Here is a 13,535-nt window from a genome sequence, read left to right as displayed (position 1 = left end):
GTTCCCCTGGGTAAGACACCATCCACTCTAAGTACACAGATGTGCCTGGCAATAATCCAGAACTTTCCAGATCTCACATCTTCCAGTTACGAACGAACTTCAAAGGAAACCCAGAACCAAGGAAGAAGAGGAGAGGTAGATGCGGTGATTCTGGATGGAGGGTCAGAGGAAGATGCCTCCTGAGAGGATGTTGTGACGGAGAGAGCAAACGCCTAGATGCCTGGGATATTCCAGGAAGAGGAAGGCGGCTGGCTGGCTGGAGCTAAGCACGTGGGAAGAGGGAAGAGAGGAGGGGTGTAGGGGCACCCCGCAGAGCTCGTGAGCGTCTCTGTGGCAGAGCGGGCGTCATCACAGGGCTCTGAGCTGAATCTGTGATATGTTTCACAGGAAGGAACGAAGGGATAGATTCCTGGAGAATCCCCTCAAGCTGGAGGAAGACAGGGCTATCAGGGGTCCCCTGCAGCAGTCCCAGGGATTGACGGGGGAGCTCGGCCACAGTTCAGCACAGGTGGCATGAGAGGTGGCTGGATTCAGAACATGTCTCACAGGTGCAGGCAACAGGGGTGCTGGTGGGAGCTAGACATCTCGTGTGCAAAGTCAAAAACAAATCACAAGGCGGGGACAGAGACGGGGACACGATGAGGCAAGAAAGAGTCCTCGTACTGGGGGCTGAGAAAATGCAAGACGGGAACTTCCATGAATTCCCTGGAGAAGGAAAGACTGAGGGAAAAGTGGATTTTGTAGGCAGGAAGTCAGGCAACTCGCTTTCTGTGAATTATTACAGACACGTATGACCTTTTTCAAGTTTTGTGCAGGAGATTATTTCTTCAACATATTTGGAATGTTCTTTATTAAAACCTAAAGCCTGAGTGTCCACCAACAGATATTCTGATTTTTTAAAATATGGCACATATATAACATGGAATACTACACAGCCATGAAAAGGAATGAAGCTGTGTCTTTTGCAGCAACACAAAGGGAACGGGAGGCCATTATCCTAAGTGAAACGACTCAGAAACAGAAAGTCAAATACCACGTTATCCCTTATAAGTGGGAGTTAAATAATGTGTGCACGTCAACATGGAGTGCAAACTAATGGGCATTGGGGACTCAGAAGTGTCACAGGATGGGATGGGATGACGGACGAGAAATTACCTATTGGCTACCATGTATGTTATTTGAGTGACGGCCTCAGTAAAAGCCCAAACATTAGCACTATGCAATATATTCGTGTAACACAAGTGTACTCATACCCACGAATCTATAAAAGTACAAAGGTAATTTAAATAGCAATAAGCATTATAAATCATTCTGCTATAAAGACACATGCACACGTATGTTTATTGCAGCACTGTTCACAATAGCAAAGACTTGGAACCAACCCAAATGCCCATCAATGATAGACTGGATAAAGAAAATGTGGCACACAGACACCATGGAATACTATGCAGCCATGAAAAAGGATGAGTTCATGTCCTTTGCAGAAACATAGATGAAGCTGAAAACCATCCTTCTCAGCAAACTCACACAAGAACAGAAAACCAAACACCGCATGTTCTCACTCATAAGTGGGAGTTGAACAAAGAGAACACACGGACACAGGGAGGGGAGCATCACACACGGGGCCTGTCAGGAGGTGGGGGGCTAGGGGAGGGAGAGCATTAGGAGAAATAGCTAATATTGATGACGGGTTGATAGATGCAGCAAATCACCATGGCACGTGTCTACCTATGTAACAAACCTGCACATTCTGCACGTGTACTGCAGAACTTAAAGTGTAATAAAATAAAATAAAATAGAATAAAATAAAATAAAATGAAAAGGCCTACGCTGCTTTTACATTTTGCCTTTCCCAAGTGTAAAATTTTGTGTCTCCTCTCCCCCCAAAATAATTCCTATGTTGAAAACATTCCATCGCCAGGGTGACGGTATGAGGAGGTGGGGCCTGTGGCGGAGGCTCTTCAACATCTAATTTGTTATTTGTCAGTCCGTACATTTCATTGACAGTATTGTGTGAACAATCCTCTTGGTGTGTAAGACTTCTACTATTTTGCTTGATACACGCATGAATCGATGAAAAGTGATGTCCGCCTACAAAACTGCAGCGTAAGTTTTCCATACGCTTAGCTTTCCTGGTGTATTTCTCGTAAGCCGAAGGTAGAAGTTGTACAATGACATTCCCATGTTCCTGACCCAAGCTAAGGGACTTGGAAATACTGCATATGTAGTCTCAGTAGATGTATTGATGTTCTCAATTTACTAAGTTTATTTTAAAAATCGGAATATATTATTAAATCCTAATTACAAACACACACACTATGCATCTATGCTGTGTGTATATAAGTATGTGTCTGTGTGAGGGTGTGTCTGTGTGTGTACATACGTATTTCTCAGCCCCAAAATGCCAACTTCCTAGTCAATAAAGAAAACACTAAAATCTTCCAGCTAAAGTTAGAAAAGCAGCAAGTATCCATCCTGTTCTCTGTGATTTTTTTTTTTTGAGCTGGGGTCTCACTACATTGCCCAGGCTGCAGTGCAGTGGTATAATCATGGCTCACTGCAGCCTCGACCTCCTGGGCTGAAACGATCCTCCTGCCTCAGCCTCCCAAGTAGCTGGGACTACAGGTGAGAGCCACCACAGCCAGTTATTTTTTTTACTATTTTTTTGTAAAGATGGGGTCTTGCTGTGTTGCCCAGACTGGTCTTGATCTCCTGGGCTCAAGTCATCGTCCCACCCCGGCCTCCCAAAGAGCTGGGATTCCAGGAGTGCACCCCATCATTTAACATGTTATTGGAGACATTATCCAACGTGGTCAGATAAATAACTACAACAGATACAAGAACTGCAGAGGGAGAGTCAAAATATACTTTGCAGATGACATGATGGTATGCCAGGAAAAAACTAACAAAATCAACATTAAACAAATCAAGAAGACAATTCAGGAAGGTTGTCAGAAAATTCAGAAGCAAATATCAACAGCTTCCATAATACAGAAACAACTGGCAGCTTAAAAAGGCATGGGAAGCGACAGTCCTGCTGGTAATATAGAAACAACAGCAACACTGAAATGAGACTTGGTCATGGAGAGCGTGCAAAACCTCTATCAGGAAACCTTTAGGCCCCTCTGCAGAGACGTAAAAGTGGAGTCGAGGCCATGGAAAGATGCCCTTGGGTCTCGGTGAGAATGTCATGCCACCACAGTTCTGGAGGTGCCCGTGGGGTCTTCCCTGCAAACACGGGCAATGCAGTGAGACCCCAGCTCGAAAATAAATAAATAAATAAATAAATAAATAAATAAATAAATAAATAAATAAATAAAAGCATCACAGATTGCAGAAGGATCCTTGCTGCATTTCTAACTTTAGCTAGAAGAATTTCGTGTTTTCCTTATGGACCAGAAAGCTGGCACTGGAGCTGAGAAATCTGTATGTACCCACACAGACACCCCCGCACACAGGCAGCAGGTTGCAACAGTCACCAGACACCACCCACCCGGTGCCTCTGCAGATGGACAACATGTTTCGCAAGATCGGGCTTCCTCGGGGTCTTGGGTTTTCACAGCCAGTGACTCAGCGTGATCGGAAAACCAGCCGGACGCTCCTTCTACCCAATGCCTCTCCTGCTCTTTTTTCACAGGTGTGGGGCACCTACACTGTCATCTGAAAACCTTCCTCCACTGTCTCGCCTGTTTGACCCTTCACACAGAGGTTCCCTAGTCAATCTCTGGCCCATCACATTCCTTCTTGGTGTGTGCTTCTCAAAAGACCCAAACGGGTCAGGCGCAGTGGCTCATGCCTGTGATCCCAGCACTTTGTTTTTTTTTTTTTTTTTTTTTTTTTTTTTTTTTTACAGCAAGTCTTTTCATTTTTATTACTCAAAAAAGTTTCATTTTTTTATTTAGCTTTCTGACTCTGTGCTTGTGCCTTCAACACTTTCACAACGATTTTCTGCTCCTCGATAAGGAAAGCACGCTTGATCCTGTCACGAACACATTTAGCACACATGGAACCACCATAGGCCCTGCTGACATGTTTCTTTGTTTTGGACAATCTCATAAGAACTTTAGGTCTTACAGCACGAACCCCTCGAAGTCTGCCTGGGCACACACCACATGCAGATTTTGGTGCTTTCCCAACCTTCTTGGTATAAAGGTAAACAATTCTATTACCAGGGGTTCGGGACAGCCTCGTTTTGCTAGAGGCTGTATTGTAGGAAAGCCTACGTCGGTATGTCAAACGCTGGACCATTCTGAGTGCCTGCCGACAACGTCCCCGGAAGAGCGATTCCAGCACTTTGGAAAACCAGAGGCTGGCAGTTCGTTTGAGCCCAGGAGTTCAAGACCAGTCTGGGCAACACAGTGAAGCCCCATTTCCACAAAACAGAAAAAGGAACAAAAAAATGAGCCGGGCATGGTGGCACACAGCTGTCATCCCAGCTACCCAGGAGGCTGAGTTCAGAGGATCACGCAAGCCTGGGAGGTTGAGGCTGTGGGGAGCTGTGATCATGCCATGGCACTCCAGCCTAGGTGACCGCGTGAGACTGTCTCAAAACAAAACAAAACAAAAAAGACGGCCAGGCGTGGTGGCTCACAATCCCAGCACTTTGGGAGGCCGAGGCGGGAGGATCACGAGGTCAGGAGATCAAGACCATCCTGGCTAACACAGTGAAACCCCGTCTCTACTAAAAATACAAAAAATTAGCCTGGCGAGGCGGTGGGCACCTGTAGTCCCAGCTACTCGGGAGGCTGAGGCAGGAGAATGGCGTGAACCCGGGAGGCGGGGATGGCAGTGAGCTGAGATTGTGCCAGTGCGCTCCAGTCTGGGTGACAGAGCAAAAAAAAAACCAAACAAACAAACTTTGTCCAATCCAGACTTGACAGACACCTAAGTCTGATTCCATGTCTTTGCTATTACGAATAGTGCTGCAATGAACACACAGTATATGCGTCTTTTTGGCAGAATGACTCACTTTCCCTTGGGTAGATACCCAGTAATGGGACTGCTGGCTCAAATGGTAATTCAATTCTTAGTAAAATGTGGTGCATCTATACGATGGAATACTACGCACCCATTAAAAAGAATAAAATCGTGTCCTTTGCAGCAATAGAGATGCAGGTGGAGGCCATTCTCCTACGTGAATTAACACAGAACCAGGAAACTAAATACCACACGTTCTCACTTCTTACTGGGAGGTAAACATCAAGTACACATGGCCATAAAGAGGGGAACAATAAACCCTGAGGAATTAAATGGGGCAAGGAAGGGATGGGGCAAGGGTTGAAAAAGTATTGAGTGCTATGCTCACTACCTGGGTGATGCGATCCTTGCTGTCCAAACCTCAGCATCATGCAATATACCCAGGGAACACACCTGCACATCTACCCCCTGAATCTAAAATAGAAGTTGAGGCCGGGCGCAGCGGCTCACACCTGTCATTCCAGCCCTTTGGGAGGCCAAGGCGGGTGGATCATGAGGTCAGGAGTTTGAGACCAGCCTGGCCAACATGGTGAAACCCCATCTCTACTAAAAATATAAAAATACAAAAATTATCTGGGTGTCGTGGTGTGCATCTGTAATCCCAGCTACTCGGGAGACTGAGGCAGGAGAATCGCTTGAACCCGGGAGGCGGAGCTTGCAGTCAGCCAAGATCACGCCATTGCACTCCAGCCTGGGTGACAGTGCGAGATTCCATCTCAAAAAAAAAAAATTTTTTTTTTTAATTTAAAAAATAAAATAGAAGTTGGAGGGGGGAAAAAAAGATCTAAACTGATACAACCCTAAAGGTGTCAGAATGACCCAAGTCGATATGCAAATTTGATGTGATCCAATAAAAATAGTTCACAGAATTTCTTTTAGGCAAACCGGACAAGTCGATTCTAAAATTGCTGTGGGGAAAAGAATTGCAAATGAGGCGGCAAAGAGGAAAATTCTGATATGTATAAAGACTGAGAACACACCGGCCCTGTAGGAGATGAAAACATTTGAGAAGCCTGAGGTACCACAGCCATTAATGGAGCAACGAACAGGGTACAATTTCCAGAAACAGGCCAACTGCATGTGGAAATTTAGTATACGACAAAAGGGGCAAAAGATGGGTGTTTTAATAAACGGTGTTGGGGCATGCGAAGCCACATTAGAAAAGAGACAAAATTAGAGCCAGACCTCACGGTGTGCGTCAGTGTGAACTCCAAGACAAAAACAAAGTTAAACCATGAGAAGATTCCAAGAAAGCAGGAATCATTACTTTAACCTCCGCAGAAAGAAAAGGCTTCCTAAGCAAAAATTCAGAAAGGTAGTTAGATAAATTTCAGCATTAAAAACACTACGTGATTAAAACTCAGGCCAGGAGCAGTGGCTCACGGCTGTGATTCCAGCACTTTGGGAGGCTGAGGTGGGGGTATCGCTTGAGGCCTGAAGCTCAGGACCAGCTTGGGAAACAGAGAGAGGCCTCACCTCTACAAAAAATTTTAAAAATTAACCAGGCATGGTGGTGCGTGCCTGTAGTCCCAACGACTTAGGAGGCTGGGATGGGAGGATCGCTTGAGCCCAAGAGATGGAGGCTGCCGTGAGCCAAGATCACGCCACTGCACTCCAGCCTGAGTGACAGAACAAGACATTACCTCAAGAAAAAAAAAAACAAATCTCCACAAGCAAAGTAAAAAATTTAAATAATGAGCTGGGAGAAAATTGGCAACTTCTGTCGGAAATATTAACAGCTATTTTTCAGATATCTAAAAAGTTCAACTCCAGAAAAAGCCCAAACATGCCACAAAAAAAAAAAGACAAAAATATCAGTTTATATAGAGAAGAGGCTCAAATGGCCCTCAACACATATGTTCTCCTTTATATCTAATATCTAATTCAGACTGTACTGAAATACTATTTCTTTTTTTTTTTTTTTTACTTTAAATCCTGGGATACGTGTGCAGAACGTGCAGGTTTGTTCCATAAGTATACATGTGCCATGGTAGTTTGCTGCACCCATTAACCCGTCATCTACGTTTCAAGCCCTGCATGCATTAGGTAATTGTCCTAAGGCTCTCCCTGCCCTTGTCCCCCGCCCTGCAACAGGCCCTGTGTGTGATGTTCCCCTCCCTGTGTCCATGTGATCTCATTGTTCAACTCCCACTTATGAGAGAGAACATGTGGTGTTTGGTTTTCTGTTCCTGTGTGAGTTTGCTGAGAATGATGGTTTCCAGCTTCATCCACGTCCCTGCAAAGGACGTGAACTCATCGTTTTTTATGGCTGCGCAGTATTCCATGGTGTATTTTTCTAACTTATTTATTTATTTATTTTTTAGACAGAGTCTTGCTCTGTCGCCCAGGCTGGAATGCAGTGGCACAATCTCGGCTCACTGCAACCTCCGCCTCCTGGGTTCTCCTGCCTCAGCCTCCCGAGTAGCTGGGACTACAGGCGCCCACCATCACGCCCAGCTAATTTTGTTTTTGTGCTTTTAGTAGAGACGGGGTTTCACCATGTGAGCCAGGATAGTGTCGGTCTCCTGACCTCGTGGTCCACCTGCCTCGGCCTCCCAAAGTGCTGGGATGACAGGTGTGAGCTAACGTGCCCGGCCCCATGGTTTCTATCTGCCACATTTTCTTTCTCCAGTCTATCACTGATGGGCATTTGGCTTGGTTCCAAGTCTTCACTGTTGTAAACAGTGCTGCAAGAAACGTATGTGTGCCTGTGTCTTTATAGTACGATGGTAATGGGATTGCTGGGTGACATAGCAGAAGATCTCCCCATGGCATCTGCACACATTCAGGATTGATTCTGCTAGAAGGAATTGCTACCTTCGCCTGAGTTTAGTTCCTGGGAAGATGCTCCGCATGAATGCAAAGTCTCTTCTCTTCTGACGTATTTATGGCTGCTGAGGTTTTGACAAAAAGTTTCCGGAATGGCACTGCAGGCAGGAACGTTAGATCCAACTCAATCTTCCTTTTATAGACACGAGATCTTGAGGACTCAATTATCGCAGAGAGAGGAGGGGAGTGGGGGTCCCCCAACGTGGCAACCAAGAACCTCATTTCCCATGGTTCTCGCTGCAAATCATGCTTTCACCCCTTACCTACTTAGCCTCCATTTGTCCCTGGTTAAAATGCAGGGGAACAGGTTTAGGATGCATTGTATGCAGTGGGAAAGGCTGCCTGTATAATGTCAGGACCACCACATGCTCTCGTCTTTACATGGATGAAATATGTCACAGCTCTGACTGTCAAAAACAAAACGCACAGAAAGCAGGCAATAGCCTGTTTTTTTTTTGTTTTTTTTTTTTGGAGATAGAGTCTTGCTCTTGTCGCCCAGGCTGGAGTGCAAAGCCAGGATCTCAGCTCACTGCAACCTGCAACCTGCAACCTCCAACTCCCAGGTTCAAGCGATTCTCCTGCCTCAGCCTTCCAAGTGGCTGGGATTACAGGCGCCTGCCACCACGACCGGCTAATTTATTTTTGATATTTTTAGTAGAGACGGGGTTTCACATGTTGGCCAGGCTGATCTCGAACTCCTGACCTCATGATCTTGAGCACACAGTCAGTCCTCATCTGTCACGTCAAACCAAGGCTAAGGGCCGGGCGCGGTGGCTCACGCCTGTCATCCCAGCACTTTGGGAGGCCGAGGCGGGCGGATCACGAGGTCAGGAGATCGAGACCATCCTGGCTAACAGGGTGAAACCCCGTCTCTACTAAAAAATACAAAAAAGTAGCCGGGCGAGGTGGTGGGCGCCTGTAGTCCCAGATACCCGGAAGGCTGAGGCGGGAGAATGGCGGGAACCCGGGAGGCGGAGCTTGTAGTGAGACGAGATGGCGCCGCTGTACCACGGCGTACTTCACAGTTAACACATAACGGACCAGAACAGAGGTTCCCAAACGTCCCCATTTCATAGCATACATGCTACCCAGAAAACCTGTTCACAGCACTCTACGCAGAAAGGTTTCTTTTATATATATATATAACGTTTTTGATATATAAATACATTTTACATATATTTTATAAAATATATTTTATACATTTTATAAATTTAAAATTATATAAATTTTAAAATATATTTTTTTTTATTTTTTTTATGTTTTTTTATTTTTTTTTGAGGCGGAGTCTCACTCTGTCGACCGGACTAGAGTGCAGTGGCCCGATCTCAGCTCACTGCAAGCTCCGCCTCCCGGGTTCACGCCATTCTCCTGCCTCAGCCTCCCGAGTAGCTGGGACTACAGGCGCCGCCACCTCGCCCGGCTAGTTGGTTTTTTTTGTATTTTTAGTAGAGACGGGGTTTCACCGTGTTAGCCAGGATGGTCTCGATCGCCTGACCTCGTGATCCACCCGTCTCAGCCTCCCAAAGTGCTGGGATTACAGGCTTGAGCCACCGCGTCCGGCCTAAAATATATTTTATAAAAGTTTAAAATATATAAAATATGTACATTTTATATATTGTATAATATATAAAACATATTTATATAATAAATTCATATTATATATTTTTATACAATAAATTTATATTATATATTTATATTATATAAATATGTATTATATAATATTTATATAACAAATTAATTTTCCATAATATTTATATAATAAATTTATATTATAATTAATATTTATATATTTATATAATATATAATTTATATGTAATATATTTTATATTTTATAAAATTTTAAAAATACAAAATATGTATATTGTATATGCTATATATAAAATACATATTTCATAGAATTTTATAAAATATGCAAAATTATATAAAATCCAAGGTGATGGTGTTGAGAGGTGGGGTTATTGGGAAGTAATGAGGTCATGAGAATGGAACCTGAAGCATGAGATGAGTGTCTTTACATCAGGGACCCCAGAGAGCTCCCTCACCCCTTCCACCATGTGAGGTCACAGCAAGAAGGCGCCATCTATGAAACAGGAAGTGGGTCCCCACCAGCCACCGAATCTGCCACTACTCAGGAGGCTGAGGTGGGAGGATGACTGGAGCCCAGGAGCCTGAGGCTGCAGTGAGCTATGATTGCACCACTGCACTTCAGCCTGGATGACAGAACAAGACCCTGTCTCAAAATAAATACATAAAAGAATATAAGAATGAGTTTTTAAAAATAGAGCTTCCAGGAGTTGTGGACAATATCAAATAATCTCATACTACACATAATTGGAATCCCTGAAGAAAACAGAGGAAATATTTTAAGGTGATGGCTGAAATTTTTGCAGAGAGAGGACAGAAGAATAATTTTAATTTCCTTCTCTGTGGCTTTGTGTATTTTCTAAATCTAAGTGGACATCAATTACTATCCTTTTACAATTAACCATTTTCTCAGTCAACACAGCCTTCCAAACACATATTTAATTTGCATAAACAAACAAGGTATTTCATACTAATTTGACAAGAAAGTTCTGCCTCGTGCAGTAACAACGGACAATGAATAAACGTGTAACTTTTAAGAGGCAATCGTTTGTGTTATTTAACGTCAGACTGCTGTTTCCCACTGGTATTTTCATTAGATTTCTTAAAAAAGTATCTTTATCACAGTTCATGAATCTGTAGAATATGACGAATTCAAGTTGAGGCCAGGAAATATGCATTGACTTCTTGTATTTCTCTAATGTCACATGTGTGCAGGAGGTCACCCCCCAGTAGAAGAGGTTCCCTGTGCAGTGGGGTCCCCTGTGCAATGGCAGTGCCATTTTCGTTCCATTTTTTTGTCTCAAACACGGGGGGTCGAATCATGCACCTTTCTGCTTGTGACAATATGAAAGCAGCCTTCATCTATTCTACACGGGGTACATCACACACTGGGCCTCCATGGTTCTCTGGGCTGATACCCAGCCTGCCTCCCACATAAGGCCAACGATGACTGAAGACAGATGCCTTGCTGTGAACTCTCTGCACACCATTGCCTGACCAGGTGCCAGGCATTAAGACAAGTGCCCCATCAATGTTCACTGACTGAATGAATCAGCTCACCCATCCATTGATGCGTCAATCAGAGATGAAAGGTTGACAGTCCCTTCCTTGAAAGGGCAAGACAGATGCACTATCGAGTGAACCTGTGTGTCTTCCCAAAATTCCTACGTTCAATCCTCACCCCCGAGGTGATGGTGTTACGCGGTGGGGTCTTTGGAAGGTGATGAGGTCGTGAGGGTGGGGCTCCATCAACGGGATGAATGCCCCTTATCAAAGGGACCCCAGACAGCTCCCTCGTCCCCTTCCACCATGTGAGGACACAGCTAGAAGGCGCCGTCTATGAACCAGGAAGCGGGTCCCCAGCAGACACTGCATCTGCTCTGCCTTGATCTTGGACTCCCAGCCTCCAGACCTGTGAGCAATAAACATCTGTTGTTTAAGCTGCTCCATCTATGGTGTCTTTGTTATAGAAACCTGAAAGAACTAAGAAAAACTGCAAATAACACTTGCTAGGTTCTCATCCCAGTCCCTCAGGAGCAGTTGATGCTCCGAGACTTTAAAAGGCAAATACAGCCACGCGCAGTGGCTCAGGACTGTAATCTCAGGACTTTGCGAAGCCAAGGCGGGCGGATCACATGGTCAAGAAATCGAGACCATCCTAGCCAATGTGGTGAAACCCCGTCTCTACTAAAAATACAAAAACTAGCCAGGCGTGGTGGCTGGCACATGCAGTCACAGCTACTTGGGAGGCTGAGGTGGGAGAATGGCGTGAACCCGGGAGGCGGAGTTTGTAGTGAGCTGAGACAGCGCCACTGCACTCCAGTCTGGTGACAGAGACTCTGTCTAAAAAATAAAATAAAATAAGGGGTGGGGACAAAGGGCAAATACAAGTCCAGGAATGAGCATGAAAGATGCTGCACTGGCCAGGGTGATGGCTCACTCCTGTAATCCCAGCATGTTGGGAGAGAGACCGAGGTGATAGGACCGCTTGAGGCCAAGATTTCAAGACCAGCCTGAGCCACATAACAAGACCCCATCTCCACATACACAAAACTAAAGACATAAAAATAAAAGATGCTGTATCATTTACACTCCCAGGAATACATGGCCAAGCAGAACCTCACAGACTATCTGGTTCTGTGCGATCCCTTATTCCAGAGGTCCCCCAGCCAGGACTGATCTGTAGCCTGTTAGAAACCAGGCTGCACAGCACGAGGTGAGTGGTGGGTGAGCAAGCGAAGCTTCATCTGTATTTACAGTCGCTCCCCACAGCTCTCATTACTGCCTGAGCTCCACCTCCTGTCAGATCAGCAGCGGCACTAGATTCTCATAGGAGTGCTATTGAGGAGCTGTTGCAAACTGTGTATGTGCGGGAATCTAGCTTACATGCTCCTTATGAAAATCTAATGCCTCATGATCTGTGTGTCTCCCATCAGCCCCAGATGGGACCATCTAGTTGCAGGAAAACAATCTCAGGGCTCCCACTTATTCTTCTACATTACTGTGAGTTGTAGAATTATTTCATTCTACGTTACAATGTAATCATAATAGAAATAAAGTGTGCAATCCATGTAATGTGCTTGGATCATCCTGAAACAATCCCCCATCCTTCATGGAGAAACTGTCTTCCACAAAACGGGTCCCTGGTGCCAAAAAGGTTGGGGACCACTGGTCTGGTCTAAACCTTCCACTTAGACCCAAAAAATAATTCTTCTTTTTTTTTTTTTTTTTTTGAGACAGAGTCTCGCTCTGTTGGCCCAGGCTGGAGTGCAGTGGCCCGATCTCAGCTCACTGCAAGCTCCGCCTCCCGGGTTCAAGCCATTCTCCTGCCTCAGCCTCCCGAGTAGCTGGGACTACAGGCGCCCGCCACCTCGCCCGGCTAGTTTTTTGTATTTTTTAGTAGACACGGGGTTTCACCGTGTTAGCCAGGATGGTCTCGATCTCCTGACCTCGTGATCCACCCGTCTCGGCCTCCCAAAGTGCTGGGATGACAGGCTTGAGCCACTGCGCCCGGCCCCCCAAAAAATAATTCTACACCCTCCAAGTCATTTTCTCCCAAGGTCAGGATGTACAATCCCAGAATCTCATCGGTTTCCCACCCAAATGCAAATTAGCGGATTGCGGTTTCCTGGAAATCGTCTCCCCCTGGACAGCAGATGGTGCTGGCACAGTTCTGACAGTCATAGCCCCCATTTCATGAATGGGATTTGTGTTCTTATAAAAGCGACCCCAGAGAGCTCCTCAGTCCTTCCACCGTGTGAGGACACAAGGAGAAGGTACCATCTACCAACCAGGAAGCCCCTCCAGACACTGAGTATCTTGCGTGCCCTCGTGGTGGACTTCCAGCCTCCAGAACGGTGAGCCAGAAATGTCTGTGGTTTATAATCCACCCAGGCTATGATATTTTTGTTGTAGCAGCCTGAATGGGACTAAGAAAAGACGCAGATAACACTTCCCAGGTCGTCGTCCCCATCCCTGAGGTGGGGCTGGAAATCTGAGCCCTTTCTGAGGCACAGCCCAAGACAGTTTTTTTCCAATAGATTTATCCCATCAGCAGCTCTCTCTGCACTTTACGGAGCTGAAGTGAAGAGTCCACATAGCCTCTTGGAGAGGTGAGTGGAAACCATTGGCCCTGGGTCATCACT

General features: G+C 45.4%; 1 protein-coding gene and 1 pseudogene across 2 annotated transcripts in view; both read right to left on the bottom strand.

The window, feature by feature from the left end:
* DHRSX (dehydrogenase/reductase X-linked) overlaps positions 1 to 13,535 on the bottom strand; it is a 271,705-nt gene that overhangs the window by 183,786 nt on the left and 74,384 nt on the right. The window lies entirely within an intron of this gene.
* LOC111530996 lies at positions 3,849 to 4,280 on the bottom strand (annotated as a pseudogene). The gene has a single exon (XR_002728092.2). The product of XR_002728092.2 is annotated as a 60S ribosomal protein L34 pseudogene (transcript).

Source organism: Piliocolobus tephrosceles, chromosome Y (assembly GCF_002776525.5).
Source record: "Piliocolobus tephrosceles isolate RC106 chromosome Y, ASM277652v3, whole genome shotgun sequence".
NCBI classification, from domain to species: Eukaryota; Metazoa; Chordata; class Mammalia; order Primates; family Cercopithecidae; genus Piliocolobus; species Piliocolobus tephrosceles.
The sequence above is the reverse complement of the archived record's forward strand: the minus strand, read 5'-3'. Positions and strand labels throughout refer to the sequence as shown.